We start from the raw sequence: 24,965 nt of genomic DNA, 5'->3' as shown, positions 1-24,965 counted from the left end.
AGCAGGCACTGGGGTATCTGTATTGAGATAAATGAGATGGTATCCTTTTTAGCTGACTTTTTTCCTAGGCAAGCACTAGCAATTTGTCTTCTCTAAATGAGCAACATACATATCTTTAAGAAATTCACAGTAATTGTCTTCAGGGCTTTTTTTTTTTTTGTAAAATGCCATATTCTCAAGTTGTGTTTTCTTTTTTTTCTGATGATTAGCTTAGGTAATTTGAAAGGCTCTACCTCTTTGTGTTATATCAGCTTTGGTTAAAACCTGTTTTTGCTTTGTTCCTTGGTTGATCCTTAGACTGAATGAAGGCCAATTAGATATTAGTATAAAGTAGGTGATATCATAGCATCAGAGAGAATCTTCTGTGAACCAGAGCCTGTTTCTGCTTCCAATTTGTGTTGTCTAGAGAACAAAGGGTATCTTTGCACCAAAGAGACTGGGAGAAGTTGGGATTTACTTTGCTTCAAGTATAAAACTGTAGAGCAAGGGTTAAGGAACTCTTAAAGGAAGGGCACCTTCTAGTACCCTTGTTTTTCCTCTTTTACAGATGGAAGAGGTTTTTTTTTAGTTTTTAATTTTTTTTTCTTTTCGAATCAGAGTTTTGCTCTTTTGTCCAGGCTGGATTGCAGTGGTGCAGTCATAGCTCATTGCAGCCTCAAACTCCCAGGAATTTCCTGGGATTGCTCAAACAATCCTTCTGCCTCAGCCTCCCAAATAGCTGAGCCTACAGGTGCATGCCACTACATCCGGCTAATTTTTTGTTTGTGTGTGTATTTTTTTGTAGAGACTGGGTCTTGCTATGTTGCCAAGGCTGATTTCCAACTCGTGGCCTCAAGCGATCCTCCCACCTCAGCCTCCCAGAGCACTGGAATTATTGGCATGAGCCACTGTCCCTGGCCCATTTGTTTTCATGTCAAACTGGTAATGTGCCAACATAGTAGCAAGGTTTGAGGGAGGCACATCTCACACACCAGCATGAAAACCAAATCATGTTGCTTATGAACTACAAGTGGAAGGAAGAGATTATAATGAGGGAGTGAGATGGTAGATGCCACCTTAAAGAATAGCAAGGAATTGAATATGTGGCTGCAGCAGCCAGCACTCATGTGATCTTTGACCATGGGCCGGAGGAATCTGAGTCTTGTCTCTGGAATTCCCAGAAGTACCTTATTTTTCATAAGCTCTTACTAATGTGCTTTAACCAAGTTGCTGTGTATCCAGAATTGTAATGAATCTTTTGAGGTTATAAGAAAAAAAAAAGTTGGAACTTAAGAGCCACTGTTTGCAAGAAGGCTTAATCATATCTTCATATCTCTGCAATTAATCTGTAGGTTTGCATAGAGTAGCAATTTGGACCATTTACGTATTTTTCTCTCAATAAATTGTTTTAGAAGCCAGATTACTTTGCAGCATAAAGCACCTACTTTTTCTTCTGACTTACCTGTTTCCAGTGTTGTATTTTGTCCTCTCCCCTCAGTTTCCTACTTTTCCCTCAGATTGCCTTAGCTTCTGCTTTGCTTATGTTCTTCCCACTATTTGATGTGTATGTCATACATTTATCACCTTATTACTGCTTATAGCTGTTTTCCTTTTCCCACATTTCCTTTACAGTCTGTTACTTCCTTTCTTTTTACTTCTTTTTACTTCTGTTACTTCCTTTCTTCATTGTCTCCTCCTCTATTTCTGTTTGCCTTTATTTCCTCATTTGTTGAAATCGTTTTCTTAAAGGGGTTTCTTAAAGGTTATAGTGGGTTGACTCCTGGATTAATCAAAGTGTTTCTTTTTAACTTTATTTTATTGTCAGGCCTTATTAGCCAGCAGAATAATAAAGCCAATCATAGTATATTCTTAAGTTTGAGTAAACTTTTGTTGAACTTATTTGGTTATTTGAGGTTTCACTAAAGAATGTGAGTTAGAAAAATGGCAGAGTGATAGGGATGTGCTTTCATGTCTGAGTATTGACCTGTGATGTAGTGGGAGCAAGAATGAAGGATAGTTGCCACATGCAGTGATGTGATCTTGGGATATGAGACAATTTGCACTCTCAACCTGCATGACTAGATATTTATAGCAGAAATGCTAAAATGAAAACAAAAACAAGAACTTTGTGCTTGAAAAAACTTCTAATTAGACTTTAAAGTTTTGGAATATAGTAAAAAAAATAGTGACTGGAACTTAGTAAATTAGAAAGGTTTGTTTTAATGTGAGAAGTATGGCCTGTACCCCACCTTCTTGGTACTTGGTAGTTGCTTGTATTCTCTTTAAAGATTTACCTATACAATAGTTAGAAGTGAAATATAATATTACGACCAAATTATTTTATAGAATATTAACAAATTAAGCAAATAAATTAAGTTTTATTTTTATAGATAAGACCATTCACTTTTATATATCAAAATGCTAGCTTGCATGTATCAATATAGAGACGTTACTGTTAGACTCAAATGATCTAGAATATGAACTTCCAAGTTAGAGTTTATTTGCAAAAGAAGTTCAATCATAAAATATCTAAATTACTTGAATTATATTTCTCTTGTAATCATTCTTCTATTTGCTTAGCAATAAGATATTATCTGTGATGGGCTTCCTTTTTCTTTTTACCCTCTGCTTTTACTCCTTAACTTTTTGTCTTTAAAAAAAGTTGCGAGGTACTAGCACAAAACATTCAGTAAAGGAGTAGATAAGGCTGGACATGGTGTCCCACGCTTGTAATACCAGCACTTTGGGAGGCCAAGATGGGAGGATCTCTTGAGACTAGGAGTTTGAGATAAGCCTCAGTAACATAGCACATCTCTAAAAAAAAAGAAAAAAAAAAGGAGTAAATAAAATAGGAATCTCTAAATAGTATTTATCTTTGCAATAACTTTTATAAAATTTGAGATTCAAACTCCTTGTTTGATACACTCTAAATCCAAGGGGGGGTAACTTGTTTTAATTCCAAATTTGTACTTAAGTGTGGGAATAGTTCATCTTTTTCAAATACATTCTAAATAAAAAAAAAATGGGTAGGGTCTGCTTATATAACTCATACTGTTATATATATATTTTTTAACCCAAGCTTACGTAGGTTTTCTCTAATGCTAGGTGATCCGAAGGATATCATTAAAATCTTTGGGTTGTTTGAAATTCCTTGCTTCTCTATTTGAAGTTAGTCTGGATCAAAGGGACCAGGATTTAAGTTTTTAAAAGAAACTTTGTAAAAATAAAAACTCCTTTACGGAGACTTATGCAAATACTCAGTTGGACTTTTCAAATATAGTACTTAAATCCAGAAATAAATGTGTATTACTATATACAAATTTAATTGCCTTCCAAAATATATTCCAAAGAGATATTCATTTTATGCTTTGAAGTTGGGTTCAGAAAATTTTTTTGTGTGTGACCTGGTGATGTCTGTACATTGTTATTAATTTGGATTATAAGTTTTCTTTGGAACAGTTCAAGGGGCTTTGTCTTTAGAAACAAGATGATATGTTACCAGGACCTTACCTCCTTTTCCATTCTTCTCGCCTCCCTCTTTCTTTCACTCATCCTCTTCAAAAGGTTATAGTCATTTATCACTGTGAGAATAGGCACTGCAAATACTATTATGAATATGAGACCATTATCCTTCCCTTCCTCCTCCCATCCCCAGAGATATGGTGAGAGATCTTGTAAAACTTAGTTTTTGGCAATGTCAAAAGGTGTGAATAAGTTAAGATCATAGGCCAGGTGCGGTGGCTCATACCTATAATCCCAGCAATCTGAGAGGCCAAGGCAGGAGGATCTCTTGAGCCCAAGAAGTTCGAGACCAGCCTGGGCAACACAGCATGACCTCATCTCTACTAAAAATTAAAATTAAAATAATTAGCCAGGGATGGTAGCCTGCCCCTGTAGTACCAGGTATTCAGGAAGCTGAGGCAGGAGAATTGGTTGAGCCCAGGAGTTTGAGGCTGCAGTGAGCCATGATTGTACCACTGCAGTCCAGCTTGGGTTTCAGAGCAAGACTCTGTCATTCATTCATTCATTAAAAAGGAAGAAAGGAAAAGGAAAAAAAGATCATAATAACAATGACTGAGCATTTTTCATATGCTCCTGGCTTTCTAAAATCTGAGTTCAGCTGTGGTTGTCCTGGACACTGTCTCTGAGTCGCTGTTGTCAGTGTATCAGTATCAACAGGAACCATCATTGCAAGTACAGTCAGAGATTGGGAAAAGCAATTGTTTCCGAAAATTATGCTTCTTTGATCTAAATAAATGGTACATTTTAGCTTTATGCAAGATTAGGTATTATTTTAGAGATTTATGACAATTCCATTTGTTCCTTTATAGGGGATCTGAGCTTGACGCTTGATGCTGGATTTGACTAACTCCCTGCAAAGCCAGCAGGGTGTAGATGTGTATTACCAAGGCATTACACTTGGCAAAGGAAAGAATGAATGCTGCATTGCCTAATATCCCACAGGGATGGGAAGGAGGAGTGCATAACATTCCTTCAGTGTGATTGAGGGCTGTGTTGACTGTATGAGTAAGACAATGTGACTTGAAGATATTAAGTAGAGTCCATACTTAGGTCATTAGAATTCTTGGTCATTGACCTAGATATCAGGAAAGCAAATAGTGTTGGGTGGTTAACTAGGGCAGATGCCTTAATTTAGGAATGCAACAAAGAACTTACTAGTTTTCATTTTTCCAGCTCCTCAACCTTTTCTTTCATCTTTCATTCTCTTGTAGTATAAGGCATTGTCGGTGACAGATGTTTGCAAGGTCTAATACTGAATATTACTAACAGCATGGTGATAAATGTCTCTTCTGTTTCTTTTTAAGGCACAGGTTGTCTTGTTGCTAACATAACTCAGAACTCTGATACCATGACCTGCTTAGTAAATAAAATACTTTCCTGCTATCAATAATTGTGTACGCTTGCTTTTTGTTGTTATTGTTGCTTTGTAACCAAAGTATTAGAATGCCCATCTCCTTTGGTGTTTCTTTGCAAATTCAGTGCCTGAACCAATACTTATAACCTATTTGTCATGGCAATTTTCATTATAAGATTAGGTAGTGAGTTGTATAGAAATAGAAATATGAGAATTCACTTTAAATATTTACCCTCTTCATTTTTGTCAAAAGTATAATGATCCTAGCTTGAGTACCTGGAACAGGTTAACCTGTGGATTTTTCTTCTCTAAAATATTTAAGGTTAAAAGTGCCTCTGATGACTGCTACAGGTTTTATCTAGCCCCAGTTACAGCATTCTGAGTCTTTTGGGTGTGCCCCAACATAGTAGCATACTTTATGGCACATATATGGTCACTTGATACGGGCATTGGGACAGCTCTCTTCTTGTGTTCACACTTCACAACACGAACTGGAGCATTTGCTGATCCACACCCAGGAGGTTCATTCTGGCTAACAGCCCAGGAAAGTCTACCATTTGGGATGGTAATGGTCAGCTAGGACTTGCCTAGGCTTTCAGCATTGGAGTTTGCAATAAATATGCAAAAGATGCCTTGGCCTTGAAGAGCCTGACTGTGGAGCATGCCAATCAATTGTAATGAGTTTTGTTTCAGTGTTTTTAAATGGCATTTGCTGAGCTTAGTGACATGCTGCCCTTAAATATGTTAGGATACCTTTTGCCTTCTATGACTTAATTGTAGTTTCTAGTGTATGTCATTTATAAATATATTCTTTCAGCCAGGCCTAAGTTTTGAGCCTAACAACACATCTGTGTTGTATATTTTCAAGGGTTTTTGAAAAAATATTCTAGCATATTTCTTATACTCTTAAATTCTGATATAAATAAATATCCTTACTCCTGCCTATTTGTCATTACCTTATTTCATGTTTTTTCACAACCATCTTGCAGAATTTTATTGTTTCAGGCTGAAAGAGTGAGGGTCGTGATCAACTCAGTATACCACTGGAGGCTATAAGAGTAAACAGCAAACTGTTCTCATAAATGCAGAATGTTGGCAAACTGATAAACTGCATCTGCCACCCAGAAGGAATGCTGAGGGAAGTCACGCCCCAAGCGCAGTGTTTCTTGTGATTAGGCACATTTGAAGCCTATTAGCAATAATGCAAACCTGTGATCAATCAAGCGGCTGACCAATCGTTATCTGCTTCTCTCTGCTCCTTCTACCCAGTAAATATGAAGGGCTGTAGAAGCTCAGGGCTGCTGCCTTTGCTCACTAGAAGCAAGGAGCTCTCTTCTTTGTAAATATGAAGGGCTGTAGAAGCTCAGGGCTGCTGCCTTTGCTCACTAGAAGCAAGGAGCTCTCTTCTTCTTCCCCGGACCTCTTCTTTAAACAGTTTCTTTCATTTTAAATTTTCATTTCTGCATTTGTCCCCCTTCGTTCAGTCCTGTGGTAACCGTAGTAACTGTGGCAAACTGAGACAAGTGGCACCCAAACAGGGGCCAACAGATAGAGACTAGCAGAGACTTGCAGGGACAGAGAGGGACAGACAGGGACAGATAGGGTCCTATAGGGACTTGAACGAGGAAGGTCTGCTGGAACAGAGAAAGTGAGACTGACCAGACGAACGAGAAACCCCTTTACGAGTCTGCTGGCAGCAATATAAGGTCAGTGCCCCAAAGAGGTAAAGAGAATGGGAAGTTTTTGAATCAGGGTAACATGGGGAAGAATTTGACTATTTCTTTTCTCTATTCTGTTTGGAATTTGGTTCATATTGTCCTTTTGTCATTATTTCAAAATTCAAGAGAATTTTTTGCACCACCCATAGCACCTATCGAGGGTGGTGAACAGAAGAGGGAGGATGAAAATTGCCTTGTACAGTCTTCTTTTGTGGCTACAGGAAGGCTAACTTTAACTTTGGCTTTTGAGAATGCAAACGTGGATTGTAAATGTGCACTGGCACCTGTGAGATGTACAAAAAACTTGGGAGGTTTTCTCAGAGCTTGTCAAGATATGGGAACTGAGCTTCATTGCTCTACAATGTTGGTTCAAGCAATGGCCGATTTGGTAGTTGATCTAAGGGGACTAAAGTGGGAAAATGTTGTAAGTGTAGAAAAATTGGACATTTCAAAAAAGAATGCCGTCAGACCTCTGGGCAGAAGGGATCTTATAACACGGTTCCCCTCTCAACAGAAAAAATGCCAGGACTTTGCCCTCATTGCAATAAGGGAAATCATTGTGCTAATCAATGCCATTCAAAATGTCATTAAAACGGCACCTCCCTATCGGGAAATGAGAAGGGGGCCTGGATCTGGGCACCTCAAACAATGAGGACATTCCCCATCCAGGCCACAGTTCCGTTTCAGGGGTGGGTCTCCAGAGGCATATTGATTCCCTCTCCCCAGGGACACCTGGAAGCGCAGGATTGGATGTCCCAGTCAGAGAACGGGTTACGTTAATTGGAGGAAACAAACCCACTAAGATTCCCACTGGTATTTGGGGACCTTTGCCAACAGGATACATGGGATTAATTTTGGGCAAAAGTCATCTTAACTTATAGGGCATTACTGTAGTCCCAGGAGTTGTTGATTTTGATTGTGAAGGAGAAATTCAGGTAGTGGTAATGTCACAAGATCTTTGGGTTTTTTAATTGGGAAAATGTATTGCTCAACTGTTGCTTATTCCCTGTAAATTGCACCCTTCTCCACGAAAGGAGAGATGAGGAAATCAAGGGATTTGGAATTACAACTACATGGGAAGTTTATCACAACCCATAGTATCTAGTAGACCCACTTGTGCAGTGCAGATTGAAGAAAAGAAGTTGTGTGGGCTTATGGATATGGGAGCAAGAGACTGGTCTCCCATGGTAATAGATCTTGAGGATTGATTTTTTTACTGTGCTATTGCACGAGAAGAATAAGCCTTGATTTGTTTTCTCTGTGCCTTCTGTTAATCAGAAAGAGCCTGCCTCTTGTTATCAATGGAAAGTTTTACCCCGCGGTAATTAACCAAAGAGGCAGAAGCTGAGATACAGCTTGTGGAGCAGATGCTTCAGCAACGGCATGCCTCCTGGCTGCAGCCACAAAAGCCTTTGCTTTTGTTTGGGTTGATTTACTAATGTGGGGATGAGGGTATGCTTGTGTTTTTATAGGAAATGTACAAACCGTGTGGGTGCCCTCAAGATGTGTGCAACCATGGAACGGGAGACTGGAGGGACCCATGGATCCCAACCACGGGCTTTGTTCCCCCAGTAAGAGCCATAAGCCAGTAGAATTTGAATGTGAAGACTGAACGAACCACCAACCGGCAATTAAGGGCTGCACAGCCTGCAATTGCCTTTCTCAATTAATTAAAAAACAAAGGGAGAGATGGTGCAGGCCGAAAGAGTGGGGATCGTGATCAACTCAGTATACCACTGGAGACTATATGAGTAAACAGCAAACTGTTTTCATAAATGCAGAATGTTGGCAAACTGACAAACTGCATCTGCCGCCCAGAAGGAATGCTGAGGGAAGTCACGCCCCGAGCGCAGTGTTTCTTGTGATTAGGCATATTGAAGCCTGTTAGCAGTAATGTGAACCTGTGATCAATCGAACAGCTGACCAGTTGTTATCTGCTCCTCCCTGCTCTGTCTACCCAGTAAATATGAAGGGCTGTAGAAGCTCAGGGCTGCTGCCTTTGCTCAGTAGAAGCAAGGAGATCTCTTCTTCCCCGGACCTGTTCTTTAAAACAGTTTCTTTTGTTTTAAGTTTTCATTTCTGCATTCGTCTCCCTTCGTTCAGTCCTGTGGTAACCGTAGTAACTGTGGCAAACCACAGCATTTTATTTCATATAAACAAATTTCTGAAGCTAGATATAGCATGACATAATTTTGAACTGTTTGAACTTCTGAATAACTAATGCACATGTTTTCAACATATAAAACAACTCCCTCTACATTAGTGAAATGTCTAACCCTACTAACCCTAATGTTTTCTACATTAGAGCTTGGGTAGCTTAAGGTTCTTTCCTTGCCAAAAATATTACCACATATTACAGAAAGTTTAAATAAAATGGGATTTGAATTTTCATTTCCCTTTTTCCATACAACTTCATTTTATTTTTGGGAATGTGATATGTCATTTTCTTAATGTTGCTATAATCGAAGTTATACTTAATCTAAGCCTTTAGCAATGATGACAGGTGTTTGTATGCAGGTGATATTTATATTCCTACAAAGTCTAACTTTTGGAAAATTAATTTGCATGTATTTTTATTTCATGACATACAGTAAAGGTAACCTTCTGTATAAATATTTGATGTCTTACAGAAAATTTCAGTGTATTAGTTATAATCTCTCTTAATCTATGCATACCACATGCATGTAGATTCATTTAGAGTTTGGGAACAAAATACAATTGAAACTGTTAAAGAGAATGTTCTGATTAGATCAGAGTCAAGACATAGTGGTCTTCTTTCAAGGAGTAAATCTCCTGCCAAGAGTTTCTATCATAAAAGTAAAATATTACATTTTGAAATGCTGTATCACAAACCAAAAATATTTTGGAAACTCTCCAGAGCCCATGGATTTATTGTGATTTGCTTTTAAATCATAGTGCAGCACAGATTATATATTTAGATGATCTACAGTCTACTTATTTTGTTATGGCTGAAGTGATTCAGCTTGTTCTTGATATAAAACTATCAAATATGAGCCTTCTGTCCTCTAAAACATAACACTATACTTTGTGTGGAAGAAAAGCTCTTGTTAAAGACAAAATATTCCCTTGAATTCCAGTGTGAAATCTGTAATAAACTAACCTGCTTGAGTTAGTTTTCACATTTAAAAAGTTTTCTTAATAGTAATTTTTTGGTTACGTTAAGGAGGGTTGGAATTTTGCCTATTTTTTAGCATTAGTCAGACATTTTTCTTCACAGAAAAATGAAAAACTACATTTTCTCTGAAATTTACTGATCTCTATGATTTTTGCTTTAAAATATGTTCCCCAGTTTCTGATCACTATTAAAATTTTTGATAGTATATAAATTAATATTAAGTAAATTTCATTCTAGATGACCAAAATGCTTTCTGTATAGTGATAAAATGCATATGGTTTTCTAGTCAATAATCAAATGAAGCAAAGATCATAATAAATAAAAACTAAGATTTCCCAGATTCACTTATTTCCAAGACACTTTATCACAGAAATCATATTTGCTACTATAAGATTAATTGGGCCGGGCACGGTGGCTCACGCCTGTAATCCCAGCACTTTGGGAGGCCAAGGCGGGCAGATCTCCTGAGCTCAGGAGTTTGAGACCACCCTGGGCAACATGGTGAAACACCCTGTCTCTACTAAAAATACAAAAATTAGCTGGGTGTGGTGCATGCCTGTAGTCCCAGCTACTCGGGAGGCTGAGGCATGAGAATCACTTGAGCCCTGGAGGTGGAGGTTGCAGCGAGCTATGATCATGCCACTGCATTCCAGCTTGGGCTAAAGAGTGAGACTCCATCTCAAAAAACAAAGAAAAAAAGTAATTGGCAGTTAAGCTACAGACTTATACTTAATGACCCACTATAAGTGAAAACTCCTATTTTTTTTTCCTTGTTTAAAAATATTTCTGTCAATGCCATGGGGAAATTCTACCTTCAAAACAAAAAAAAAAATTATAAAAACTACCCAAGAATATGCTTGCATGTTAGCTTCTGGAGCAACCTCTACTAAGAAAAGGGTGAAAGCTAATTACTATCCTTCCTTATTATTCAGTAGCAGTTTAGTATTCAGAATTTAAAAGCTGAGAATAGTGTAACATATTGTGGGGCCCATATAAATCAGCAGTAAAATAGGATTTTGTATGCTGAATATTAATTTGCAGGCTACATTTCAATACTGTATTCTGCTTAATAAAGGATATATGTAATAACAAGTTATAAAATGTCATTTGTTCAATAAACATTTGTCGAGTATAAATATTTGACCTAGTACATGGTATAATATACTTTATATCCCTTCTTAAGGGGTATAAAAATGATTATAATAGAACCTGTGCCTTTACATATAGATTAAGAGGGTAAAAGAGATATATAAATGACCACAATAAAAAAAGACATGTGCTAAGGACCATGAGAGATCTGAGGTCATGTTTGTAACTTAGAATAGAAAGAGAGAATTTCTGGCTTAGGTAATCAGAAGGTTTCATGTTGTTTGCTGTGTGTTGTGAAGAACGGATGGGATTATGGAAGTTGGAAATGTGAACAAAGGCCATTGCTGGTAGAAAGACTAGCACAAGCACTGAGGGTGTGAGGGTGTGTGTGAAAGCTTGTTTGGCATAAAGCAAATTCTGTTTGGCAAGGGCAGTGAGTGGGAGGGGAAAGAGCCCAGATAATGGAGAATCTTGTGTGCCAACTAAGATGTTTAAACTAGTGGGGGATCCATGAGTGTTTTTTTGGACTGAAGAGCAGCTTGATCAGATCTATCTCTTACATGATGTATCTAGAAGCTCTATGTTGCTTAGATAAGGTAGAAAAGGTAGGAGACCATAGATAGGGTCACATCTATTAGGCTGTTGTAGTAATTCAAGGGAAAGTTAATCTAAGAAAGTAGCAGAGGAAATGGAAAGGATGGGTATATGTGACAATGGCTAGGACTTGGGAATGAATGAACAAGGGTATATAGGGTGTAAAGGTCAAAGATGACTTCTGCCCTAGCTCGGGATGCAGCACAGATCTGGTGTTCAATAAATACATATTTAAGTGAAAATTTTGGGCTTAAAGGACTGAAAGGGTGGACAGAAGTAGGAAAATCAAGAAGGTGTTTGAGGATGATAAGATCATTTGTATTTTAAATTGAGTTTGAGCTGCTGGCAGGATATGTACATTGAAATGTCCTTAGAGAGTAGAAGCTGCAGAAATGGAACTTATAATAGAAATTAGAGTGTGACAATATAGGCAGGAAACATAAAGCAGAAAGTTCAAAGGAAAAGACCATTGGATATTGCTCAAGATTTAGAATAACAGAATTCAGAAGATCTGCCAAGAAAATGGAATAGAGGTTAAAGAGAGAGAGAATGTTAGGATAATGGAAACTGAGTAAAGAGAAAAGAATATTTACCAACAAAGTTGGTAAATGAAGAAATGTAAAGAAAATGAATATTGAGAAAGGACCACTGGGTTTCGTTTTTGAAGAAACAGTTTTATTAGATGGTAGGTAAGATTGTAGGAAGTGAAGGAACGAGATGGGGTTAAAGCTTGAGTACTGTCTGGCGAAGGAAAGGAAAAGATAGGTAAGTAGCCTGAGGACTAGCAGGCCAAGGGAAGGAATTTTTCAGGCTAGGGGAAAACTAAACATTTTTTGTAAGTAATTAACAATTTGACAAAGATGGAAAAATGAAGATGGACTTGGGGAGGCAGAGTGAGACAGAGTAAAGAGACATGGTGGTCAAGATTTAGAGTACCTGTGTCCAGTAAGACTGTCTGTAGTGATGAAAATATTCTCTATTTGCACTGCCCAATTCAGAAGCCATGAACTGCATATGACTCTTGAGCACTTGAAATGTGACGCCTTGTGCAACTGGAACACTGATATTTTTAAATTTCATTTAATATGAATCAATTTAAAATTAAGTCCGCATGTGGCTTGTGGCTACCTTATTGGGGAGCAAAGATACAGTGGATAAATACAGTAATTAATAGCAGGAAAGAGGGTCGGACACTGAGAGATAAGGGACAAGTTCCAGAAAAAGTTTGAAGTACAGGTGGTAGTGTTTAAAAGAACTCATAGTTAAATAGTTTCATTCTTTCCCATAAAATAGGTGGCATCATTTGCTGAGAAGGTTAAGGTAGGGAGCATGGGAAAGATTTTCGGCCATCCTTGTGGAGATTTCCAGTGGAGAATCTATGATAGATGAGATGAATCACAGCCGCATTGTAAGCCCTCTGGAGTTGAGAGTGTGCATTTGTTTTAGGTCTCTGCTTCCTTGTCTGGTGACTTTTTTCAGTAACATTTCTAAACCTAAGAGAGAAAGGAAAAAAAGAAGGGCAGGGAGAGCAAATTTAGTGGAGCTCTTTGAAAGGCTGGAATGCTGGTGAAGTAAATAAATGCTGACGATGAACTCTTAACTAAGCACAAAGCAAGTAAAAATAGGAAAGGACATGGATAAAGACTCTAGAGCCACGAGGTCATAAGGGTGAAGATGTCAGACTATGGAAGACGAGCAAGGCCATAAAATTTTCCGTTGTAAAAATTGTAGATTTTAGAGGTAGAATTTTCAACAGGAAATGAGATAAGGAAGAAGCCTAAGCAATGTCCGTCGTTGGGTAAGAGGAATATATAAGACAGATGTACATATTTCCAAATTGTTGGGGAGGAATTTCAGCATCCCTTGATTTTTTTTTTTTTCCTGCAATTTGCTTGCAATATGGTTTTTGCTCCAGACTTGCTAATTCAACTTTGAATGCATGGTCTTTTCTTAAATAATCCAGGTTTGAGTAGTAAAATCGGGATTTATCTTATCTATTTGCAGTGATATCCAAATTCATAAAAACTGAATTCAGAGCCAGCAGGGACCTCTGAGATCATCTCATCTAATGTTTGGATTTTGTAGATAAGGAGACTGTAACCTCTCAATTCAGTAATGAGTTCAAGGTTACATAGCCAGTGAGTGGTAGAGCTGAGACTAACTTCAAGTCTTCAGTGATTCCCTGCACTGGGCTATGACTTGGGTAGCATAATGCTCTGGTCTGAAGTTTTCAGTGGGTATGGAACTATTTGTACTCTGGAAACATCAAAATCTAATATAGAATATTATCTTCAGAACTTTGGTATGATTACTTTTTCTGAACTTGTACTTCCAAATTACTAAACTATTAATTTGACCATACTGAAAGAAAAATCTTGCTGAAGCAGTATCTACAATGTACCACAGTTTACTTGTTCATAACTGTTTGACACTTAATGCTAAGAAAAAAGATAAATAGACAAGACTTTTAAATGTTGATAAATGTAACAGAATCTGGAATTGCATTTTTGACTAGGTGCCCCTGGGGAAGAGTTTGTTAATCAGCAGCTGTTTTATCACTTTTTTAAAAGTACCACGTGTTGTGCCTCTCCTGCAGGCTCTAGTCTCTTTTTCCCTCTCCCATGCCCTTGTCTTTCTAATAATGAAGAAAGATACCTAAATAGTATGATCTAAGACAAAAAGGATACTGTTTTCAGAAAATATTAGAACATTGTAAGGTCACTAGTACTTTTCTTTTCACTCTGAATAATATATTGAGAAACATTGAAGTAATTGGGGATAATATTTATTTATAAAATAATTATGTGTCCCATGTGACAATACCAAAAGTGTACTTTAACTTGTCTATTTTTACATGGACCCCAAATGTTTAAATGAAGTGATTTGACATACAAATCTGTAATTTTGATAAAAATATAAATAAGAATTTACAAGTTTCTGAGTTAGAGAATACAGGTCTTTGGTTTTTGTGATACTTTATTTAATTTAAGGAATTTCTTTATAGGATCAACAACTCTAGAACCTTTGTTTGCATTTCTTGAAAGGAAAAGCACAGTGAAATAGGATTAGCTGCTTTAATAAAGTGAACCAAAATACTGTTCAGATGATCAAAGAGTGTTAAAATACCTTCATTTTTATTTTAATTCTTTAATTCTGTTTTGTCATGGGAATTCTTAGTATTACAGCATTTGGCATACATATGACATGAAATCATACCCTAAGATTTTAGGGACTGACTCCTTTAATATATTTCCTCTAGTAAGTATTTCACTCTTCCTTTTCCCTGTCCTTTTCCTTCCAAGATTGGCTCTGTTTTAGGTGAATTAGGAGATACAGAGATGAAAGTTACCTTTCCTACCCTCTAGGAGCTCAGACATACAATGGTTCTCAAAATGTGGGTCCCAGAACAGCAGCAGCAGCATCATCCTGAGGACTTACTAGAAAAGCAAATTCTCAAGCCCTACCCCAGACCTTCAGAATCAGAATTCTGGGGGATGGGACTCAGGAATCTCTGTTTTCAAAATCAGTCCTCCAGGGAATCCTCATGCACACTCAAGTTAAGAACCACTGGTCTAATGACTGGAACTTTATACCCTCCTTATTTTTGAAATTGAGATATAAGTCACATCTGAAAAAATTCACCATTTTAAAGTAGACACTTCAGTGGTTTTTAGTGTATTCACAGGACTGTGCAAACATCACCATTATCTAATTCTATAACATTTTCACCATCCAAAAATAAACTCCATACCTATTAGCAGTCACTCCCCATCCTCTGTCTCCACCCCTCAGCCCCTGGCAACCACTAACCTACATTTTGTCTCTATGGATTTGCCTCTGCTGGATATTTCATATAAATGGAATCATAAAATATGTGGCCTTTTGTTTCTTTCACTTAACACAGTGTTTTCAAGGTTCATCCATGTTGTAGCATGTATCAGTGCTTCGTTATTTTTATGGCTGAATAATATTCCATTGTATAGATGTACATATGTTGTTTATCCACTTATCAGTTAATGGATATTTAGGTTGTTTCTACTTTTGGCAGTTATGAATAAGGCACTATGAATATTCATGTACAGGTTTTTGTATGAACATATTTTCTGTCTGGTATATACAGTCGGTTCTCATTATTTGTGGTAGTTTCGTTCATGAAGTCACTGCAAACACTGAATTAGTGAATACTCAATTACTGGTTCTAGGAGAAATACAGGATTAGGTTCCTGTAAGACTCTGGTCACATTTTCGTCAATTGATCAATATATAACCTTGTTTTATGTGTGTTTCTTTTTAAAGATATCTTATATTTATTGCTGATTCATTAACATTGAGTGCATGCCTAACAGCGCCATAACTCATGCCTGAACAAAGCAGCTTACCTAACCAGGTATATTTTCTGTGTGTGACAAGGCCTGTCACAGCCTTCTTGCACTTAGAAAGAGTAGGCAGCACTTCAGCGTTACACTTGGGGGCTATTTGAAATGGTGAAATCACCAAAAAAAAGCACAAAATGTGAAAAACGTGGCACTAAATCAACTGCAAAAGGGAGACTTGTTTACAGTATGAGAGCCAAGCACAAGAGGGTAGTCTTGTTTGAGTGACTCACGTTTTTCACCGCTCTGCCAATTCACATGTCTGAATGACTGTGAAAACACCATGAGGATTATTTGGGGGTTACAAATAATTTATAGTGAATAATCATATTCGCAAATACAGAATTCACAAATAATGAGGATCAACTGTACTGGGTCATATGGTAGTTCTATGTTTAATATTTTGAGGAATTACCAAGCTATTTTTTTTTTTTTTTTGCAGAAGCTAAAGCATGTTACATTCCCGCTAGCAGTGTTTAAGGATTCCAATTTCTCCATGTCCTTGACAACACTTGTTATTTTCTGTTTGTTTAAAACAGAATGGTGGATGTGAAGTGGTATCTAATAAGATACCACTTATAAGTAGTTTTGATTTGTATTTCCCTAAATCACTAATGACGTTGAACATCTTTTCATGTGCATATTGGCCATTTGTATTTCTTCTTTAGAGATGTGTCTATTCAAACACTTTACCTCTTTTAAATTGGATTATTTGTCCTTTTATTGTTGAGTTGTAAGAGCTTTTAAATATATATTCTGAATACTAGACTCTTAGATATATGACTTGCAAATATTTTCTCCCATTCTGTGAGTGTTTTCATTTTCTTGATAATGTCTTTTGATCTTCAAAAGTTTATTTTGATGAAGTCCAATTTTATCTTTTTTTCTTTGTTTATGCTTTTGAAATTTTTGAAACTGCTGTCCTCATATAGTTACTCAGTACCTCCTGCTAAAAGAATTGCATACATATTTTTATTACCAAAGTCATGAAGATTTAGATTTCACAGTTTCAATAAATTATAACTTATTTGCTAAGGGATGTCATTTGTAAATTTAAAGCATTTGTTTGTAGTATTTAAGAGATTTTTATGTTGTGGTTGTGGGATTTTAAATACTGGCATCATGAGGGCCATACGTTTATAAAAAGCAGTGTCAAATTTATTTAACAAACTGCAGTTTTTGTTTGGAAAATTGAAGAAAAACACTTAAAACTACTCTAACATTTTAAAAGAAGATTCTACCTCTTTTTAAAACCATGAACTTTCTGTCCTAAAAGTAGGATCTTGGGCCATTTTGTGAAAGAACACAAGAATCCCTGGAACTTGGAAATAAATGCAGATTGGTGTTTATTTGTGTTATTTTAAATGTAGTAGCACTGTGTGTTAGAAAACTGAATCTGTAACACTTAAGTCAGGCTAAGCAAGCAAATAATATCAGCTAACATGGCTTTAATCTACTAAGTAACTTAAAATCCAAAAGATCAAAGGAAGTTATAACTAAAAACAGTCCTTCATGCAGTTTCCCTGTGGAAGCAGGAAAAGGCTAGAAATTACATGTCACCTTCATATCCTGGCTTGCTGACCTTGTGCTCAGATCAAGCCCCTCTGTATGCCAGCTGTTACCCTTATTAAGACCTTGCCCCAAGGGGTTAAGTAGGAGAAAAACTCTCCTGTCCTATTGGAGAGCAAACACTGAAAGTTCCAGCCCCTAACATGCTTAATTCAAAGCAATCTGCATGTGCTTGTCATTCAGTCTGTCCTGCCGCTCTGTGGAGCTGCTCCTGCCAGCTCATTGCTTTCTGCTGTGCTGTGATCCTGCAGTCAGTTGCCGCTGTTGCTACTGCAATCATTTGCACCAAACTGAGCCAGAGAAGTTCCCTCTTTTAACATAAAGGTAATACATTTACTCTTGCTGTGTGAATATGTGTGTGAGAAATGCGTGTGAATTTGTTATTTTAGGAGAATTTATTTAAAAACTGAACTTTGTTTCTAGGATTGTATTTAAAATTCCAGCTCACTGGTTTTTTTTTTTTCAGTGTAAACTTTGAACAGCATTTGGCATTTTAACACATTAAAATCTTGTGAAGTTTATTTAAATTGTAGTCTAGCGCAGTAAAGTAAGGCCAACCATTTCTTAAGTTTATTAAAATGTCATGTCTTTGTGAAGTTGGAAGGAAACCTAAGCTTTAAGGAAGTTTGTTGTTTTATACTTTGAGATTCTTACTTAACTACTATCTAAATCAGAAAATTTTGAAAATATGTGCTTGCCATTACCAGGTGATAGAAAAATAAATGTAGAGTTGTAGGAATCACATTAGTCACTTTTGTGAATTAAATATTATAAGAAAATAGAAAATTATTAGCATCTTCCTTCCTATAAAGAGAGTAGTTCGGTGAAGATACCCTCTTGTGAACTAAACTTCAACAGCAAGTAATTCTTATCAGAGTTAATTTCAGATACACAGCTTGGTATAGGCCTTCAAGCTATATTTTAGTTGTTTAAATGTTTCATGCATTACACGGTGACTACAATAGTGACTACATATGATTGGATTTACTACTTAAAGTACAAGTCAAAATATATTTGCTGTATTCACTTTTGCTTAGAATGAGAATGGATAATTTATTTGCAACTGGTGGAAAAATTCAAATTATTTAATGTGAAATATGTTTGTTTGGTATAAAATATACATTAAAGAATTAAACAGAGAAATTTAGTGAAAACTGAGATATTTCGTGCACATCACTGACCATAAATGCCTTTATTCAATGATAATGCAAGAAATAGAGAACATACTTTACAATTTGTTAAAAAATTTTACAAATAGGTATTCTTGTTGAACGAAAAAGAATGAAATGTGTCCTTTTTACCCACAAGAAGGTTATTTTAGATCATAATATTTATAATTAAGAAAATTACAGTTCCCTTTGATGGCTGGGAAATCACTAAACTATGTAAATAAGCTCTAAATTTATGAGTGTTTCACTTGCAGGTAGTGGGTTTTCTGCTTCCCATGGTTTTAATATCTGGTGACACATTTCTACTTTCTAAAATGTTAAAACATTTTGCATTATTTCATGTATTTTTTAGTCTTGCATCTCCAATAGATTATCTTAGATTGCTTTCATTGCCAACGTATCAAATATTGGGATATTTCATTGATTTTACTTTATTTGGAACTTTTTAGTATTAAAAAAGATATTTTTATGTATCTTCTGTGCTTCATATAGCTCACATCTTAGATCTCAGTTTTAGAATTGTGATCATGAACTATTTGCATTGATTATGAAAAAATGTAATGTTTTAAGTGTCTTATTGACCTACAAAGTAGTTTAGAAAATACATGTTTACCTTAATTCAGTCTGGGAAATATGTATTATAAAGTGGATTCATCCAAAATTTAAATCTAGTCTCACTTGCCTTGCAGTTTATATTGAACCAGTGGAGCCTTTTGGGGAAATCTGCTTTTCAGTGTTTGCTATGCATCACTTCTTTACCTTCTGTTCTAACTGCTTTGAGTTCTGGGACTGGATCTGAGCATTCTTGCTGTATGATTCTTATAACTCAGTGTGGATGACGGACAGCCTTGACATACAGATGATATGAACATTTCCTATTTTTGAAAAAATGCAATTCCTGATTACATTCTGACACAGGAAGCAAAACTGAGTTGTTTAGGATCAAGACATATGAGCTCCTTAGCCTATCAGCCTTTTGGAAAAAATATAAGACAGAGCAACTAAAAAAAAATTAGAAAAGCTAGACTTGGAGAAGGTGGTGGCTTTTTGTTCTCTCCATCTTAATTTCTATTCTCTTATTTTAATCAGTATTAAACCGGCTTATGTATTACAGGCTCATATTTAGATTCCAAGAAAACTGTATAAGGAAGATAGTAGGTGCTTACCAAAATGATTGCTAAATAAGGACATTTAACTGAAAAATATGATTTAATTATTTTTGTAAGCAAACAAGATTCCCACACAATAGTAAATGTAATTTCAGTTCATCTAATATATACAAGAAAGCAAACAGCAGAATTCATGAGCATTTGTAGTACTAATTTAAGGAACAGAGAAAGATTTATAAAAGTTGCACCCAGGCTCTTATTAAGAGTTAATTTACTGATTCAATTCAAGTAAGAATAAAGTCTTTATAAATTTGATGTTTTTCTAAGCTTGAAGCAAATCTCAGAGTTCTCTTGAATTGTGTTTTATACAAATACCTTGAGTGATGTTTCCCAAGTTGCTCAGTAGACTAAAGGATACTCATAAGACATTATTTGCTGGACTCTGCAGGGAAGAACCCATTTGGGGAGCTGCTCTAGGAAATTTGATTTGCTGCTTCTCAAACTTCACAAAACAGCAGGGAGTGGGGCCTGGTATTAGATACTAAACATTTGTGGGAAAAGTTTAGATAATTCTAAGTGTGGTATTAAAAAACAACACACTACCATCTAAATCAAACAACTTTTAAGTGCTTTATGGTGATTGATCTCAGTTTTTGGCTTTATGAAGGACATTTTTAAAATTCTCTCACATTCTTTCGCCTAACAATGTGTGGGAGTAAAATTTTCTTAGTTTGATTTACCTCAGTGATGTTTTTTTTTTTTCCTTTGGGCTGCTAAGTTTTGAGGTTTTGACATGTGTGAAGTATTAAACATTCATGGTATCTTTTAGACATGCTTGTGATGTGTTCAACAACATTTGTTAAGCTCAGTAATATGATCCTGTTTCTGCTAGGGAAGAGCTATAGTGATACAGATAGATTGCTCAGTTGTAAAGCCGCCCATTTTGTGATTTTAGTTGAGACAAAATAGTTTCAAATGAAATCTCATGGCCTAAAGACACACCTATCACATCTTAAGGATCCTGTTTATTAACAAACCATCTTGTAATTCTTATTTGGTGGGGATGTGAGGCTAAATAACAGTCCTGCTATCTGCAGGCTGTCTAACCCTAGAATTGGAAAGTTTAAGATGCTTAAAATGCCATCAGAAATCTTTTTTTTAAATTTTTTCCTGGCATGGAACTTTAGGGAACATGCTCTTTTATTAGAGGATCTTGAGCCTTCATTTTAGAGACTGACCAGACATTGGGGATGTACTTTTTCTTGAGTGTTAAATAAACTCATTAGTCAAATTAGCTACTTCCCAAATTTTCTTCAAAAGATCAATAAATAATAAAGGCTATATGGCAAGGTGTTTCACATTTCCACAACATTGTTCCACATAAAGTCTGCACTGTTGTCTTGCTTGAGCTAATATCTTATTAAGGCTTTCTCCTTGCTGCACCCTTGTCCCCACCCTTCCAGCTTAAGAAGTACTGCAGATGAAATCTCTTTTCATTGTAATAAGAGCAACAAAAAAAAGTAAAGATAGTTTAAACTTAGAGTACCAGGTCCAACTGTTTTCTAATATGCCACAATATTCTACATTTCAAGCAATATTTTCAGACTGTTGAATATTTTGTGTGGCAGTTTCTTGCTCTTATAGATTGATCAGCATTAATTATATAAAGTATAAATCAGTGGCTCTCAGCTCTGACTGCATGTTAAAATCACCCAGGATGCTTTAAAAAATGCTAATGTCCACACTTCACTACAATATGAATTAAATCAGAACCTCAACCTCTGGGGCCAGGACCCTTTTATCATAATTTTTTTAATATTACCAAAGTGATTCTAATGTGAAGCCAGGGATGAGACTGCTGTGATAGACTTGTAATTTTATTAATAATCATATTTAATGCATACCTTAAGACTTGTAGCAGAGTCTAGTTAAATGTTTTGGCTAGTTTTGGGGTTAGATAACTACTTATATAGGAGAACTTTGTAGAATTTTTTTAAAGTGACCATTGTTTGACATCCCTGATTATAGAAAGTTTCTCTAGTTTTATTTTGTATATTTTTGGTTATACAATTTCACGTAATTCTCCAAACTTAGGGTTCAAAAGAAATTAGTGCAGCTTAATGGAATTTAAACTCATCTGAAATAGGAGCGCAAAGCTATAAGAAGCCTTCCCTACCTCTTTCTTTCTAGCATTGATGCTTATGGGCACAGTACTTATGAATGTGGAGAGAAGTGGTAAATATTACATGGAAAGATAATTTTTGTGGATGAACCTGGAAAAGAGATCTCTGAAAAGTGCTTTGATAATTGCAATATTGTGAGAGTGCTCTTGAAATATGTATTTAGGAAGATAAGTGTTTACGCTAAATGAAGGATATCACTGATATCATTTACCTGAGATTGAAAGAGATAAACTTCATTTTATACCCACATTTCTGTTCCCACATAGACCAAAGGCACACTGGATGTAAAACAAAATGAGAAAAATGAAATTGATGTTTCTACAACCCTGAAATTTGTATCACTCACCTCTACATATGAAAATTTCTGCTTTTACAACCTAACTCATTTCTAGCAGTAATACTGCTTTCCAAAGGTAGGGCTTTCAGATTTGCTATGGCAGATACACTGCAATATCGTTAAGGTTATTTTACTTTCATATTTTTTGTTGTAACTCTAGGGGAAAACTTTATGTGGAAACTTTAATTTTTCTTCTGTATCATTAAGTTGTTTGTGAATACCATGAATATTGAAACAAAACATTTACAGTGTAGCCATATATCTTAGTTCCTCTATCAATATATATCATGTATGTAATCATATTAATAGAGGTTATCTAAAAACGTTAGGTGTATTTCATTTTCAAAGGTGGTGCTTATCGTAAGTTGAAACTACCCATAAATTGAATAATAAGAACAGTATGTTCTCACTGTAAAAGAATGCTAACCTTCATTTTCATATTTCCTGGAACTCAGTTTGCTTTCTCCCAGTGTGGCAGAGAGCTAACTAATACCTAGTAGGCTCTTATGAAATATATATTTAGTGGTATAGATCTTCAAATATATAATGTTTATTTCTTTGGGAAAATGGCTTTCAACTTATTACAGTTTATGCTTAAGGGGAATACTAGAATTAACACCTTATTTTTGTATAGGCCTTTGCAATATATAATATGTTTACAAGTGATTTGGGGAAGCTATTTATAAGTATTCTCATGAAGGAGAGTTTAATAGTAGAAAGTTTACAGACTTAAAAATAAGAAAATGTAATTTGTCTCAGAAGGGAAGAAGATTATATTTCTTTATTTAAGACCATCCTTTCTAGTTCCTTAAAAGTGTCTGATTCTTTCATTAAAGATACAGATTTTGCTGTCAGGTCACAATTACATTATTCTTAAATAGTCAATATACTATATGACAACAAAGATCAATCCATTGTCTTGCTTTTTTAAGTTTGCATAATATGATATATGGATGGATAACACCTTTCCTTAATTTAGTGAAATATGTCTCTGGCACTCTTGAATGCTGAATTGTACCTTTTAAAACTATCTTGGGAAATATCGAATTCATAGGCTATTTTTCATGTGGACCTTCAGACAGAATTTTACATCAGTAGCCTCTTGTGGTCCTATAAAAGCTAGTTGGACTTGGCATTGCTCTAGAGACATCTTGAGGTAGTGGAAAAGCCTTACCTTTAGAGTCATACTGGTCTGAGATTAAATCATGCGATTTGGATTAGTTACTTTAATATTTTTGATTCTCAGTTTTCTCTGTAATGGGTTTAATAATAAATTCATAGGGGTATTGTGAAAAAAGTGGCTTGACTTAGTGAGATGATTTAAAAAAAATCTTAATAGCCCTTTGAAGGGAAAAATATTCGTAGAGACAATACTTGCCTGATTTGGCTTCTGCATAGCCCCACTACAGTTCTTTATCAATTTCTATTGGCATTTAGAGCAGCTATTTATTTCTCTGGCCATAACACTAAATATTAGTAGGTCAATGTGGTACCAGTAATCAGAAATTAGTCCATCATTTTAGGATAAGCATGAAGCAATTGTGGAGGAACCATTTCATATTAAAACAAGTTTGGTAAATAATGGATACAGGTATCCCCAGACTACCTTTATACCTGATGTGAAGAAAGACTTAAGGTGTCTTTATATACCCATCTTTTAATATCTAGTGCCACTGGAGAGGGAAAAAAATGTATCTCAGTTAACTAGGCAGGGTGCTTCAGTCCATTTATATGAGTTGCACTAAAAAGATCAAAATCATAACAGCTGTTATTTGCATGCACAAAAAACAGTTTGGGAGTCATGATACAAGCCATAATTAAACTTGACTATCAATTAGAACCTCTGTTGTTAAATTTGTTACATTTCTTTGCCTTAAATAGAAAAATGGGCCTTTATTTCTGTCAACTGTTATCATTTCCCTACTTATTTTTGTTCATTCTGCTTTAATTGTGCATATCTTTCCATAACTGAGGCATAATTCTCTTGTAGTCTCCCCACCTAGTTTGTGGTTTTCTCTTGCTACACAAAATGTGTTCTAGGTATCAGCAGTATGGACATGTTGTTGGAGGCTTGTTGCCCCACCCCTGATGTACTGTATCAAATCTTTATTCTAACTGCATCTCTAGGTGATCCTTGTATTTGGAAGCACTGGTTTAGTGTTTTGCATTTATCTAACGAAACTGCTCTAAGGAGCATGACTCTTCTGAAAAAGGTGGTTGGCTACTACAAGGGATCTTGTTGGTGACCCAGTCTTGCCATTTATTCTTAAGTTTGGTATTAGGAATCTGGTGAAGCAAAGAGTTATTCTAAAATACATCATCTGAGTGTACAGAATACAGTTTATCAGAAAGCTCTCAAGACATTGGCATCATGCTTCCTAGCTTCACCATTTGTCATCAGTATGTGACTTTGAGCACCTTACTTAGAATCTCTATATTGTTTTCTCTTGCAAAATGGAGTGGCAATGCCTGCCACCCCTGTTTTTCCAGAGGGCTATTAGGAGGACCAACTCAAGTGAGATCATTTGTGAGAAAGTGCTTTGGAAATAGCCAAGAGGTATACAATTGTAACAGTTGATGGGGATGAAAATGGTGTTCCTTCAGGCTATATGAGCCCTGTGTTTGTTAAGGATAGTGATGGCTTTGCTAAGTGGTTACTGTGGTAATTGGAACAGGTCTGTGTATTCTCTTCAACAGTACATTTAGATTTTACCTTGGCAGTTTTCTGGCCACACTAGCAGTTCTGACCGCCAATTCCAAGTAGCTGCTATGAGGTTTTCTTAACACTATTTGTATTCTGGGAGCCATCTAGTTTGATTGCATCCTTTGTACA

General features: G+C 36.0%; 1 protein-coding gene and 1 non-coding gene across 10 annotated transcripts in view; one reads left to right on the top strand and one right to left on the bottom strand.

Annotated features, from left to right (window-relative positions):
* DISP1 (dispatched RND transporter family member 1) overlaps window positions 1-24,965 on the top strand; it is a 200,243-nt gene that overhangs the window by 98,453 nt on the left and 76,825 nt on the right. The window contains exon 1 of one of the 9 annotated variants that reach the window (XM_063671812.1): window positions 22,189-22,208. The exons of the other annotated variants lie outside the window; for them this stretch is intronic. The gene's annotated coding sequence lies outside the window, so the exon portion shown is untranslated. Of the gene's footprint in view, window positions 1-22,188; window positions 22,209-24,965 lie in introns of those variants that run through there. 9 annotated transcript variants of the gene reach the window in all.
* Window positions 912-1,015, bottom strand: LOC129024143 (small nucleolar RNA U13). The gene has a single exon (XR_008497033.1). It is a non-coding gene; the product is annotated as a small nucleolar RNA U13 (small nucleolar RNA).

This window comes from Pongo pygmaeus, chromosome 1 (genome assembly GCF_028885625.2).
Source record: "Pongo pygmaeus isolate AG05252 chromosome 1, NHGRI_mPonPyg2-v2.0_pri, whole genome shotgun sequence".
Lineage (NCBI taxonomy): Eukaryota > Metazoa > Chordata > Mammalia > Primates > Hominidae > Pongo > Pongo pygmaeus.
The sequence above is the reverse complement of the archived record's forward strand: the minus strand, read 5'-3'. Positions and strand labels throughout refer to the sequence as shown.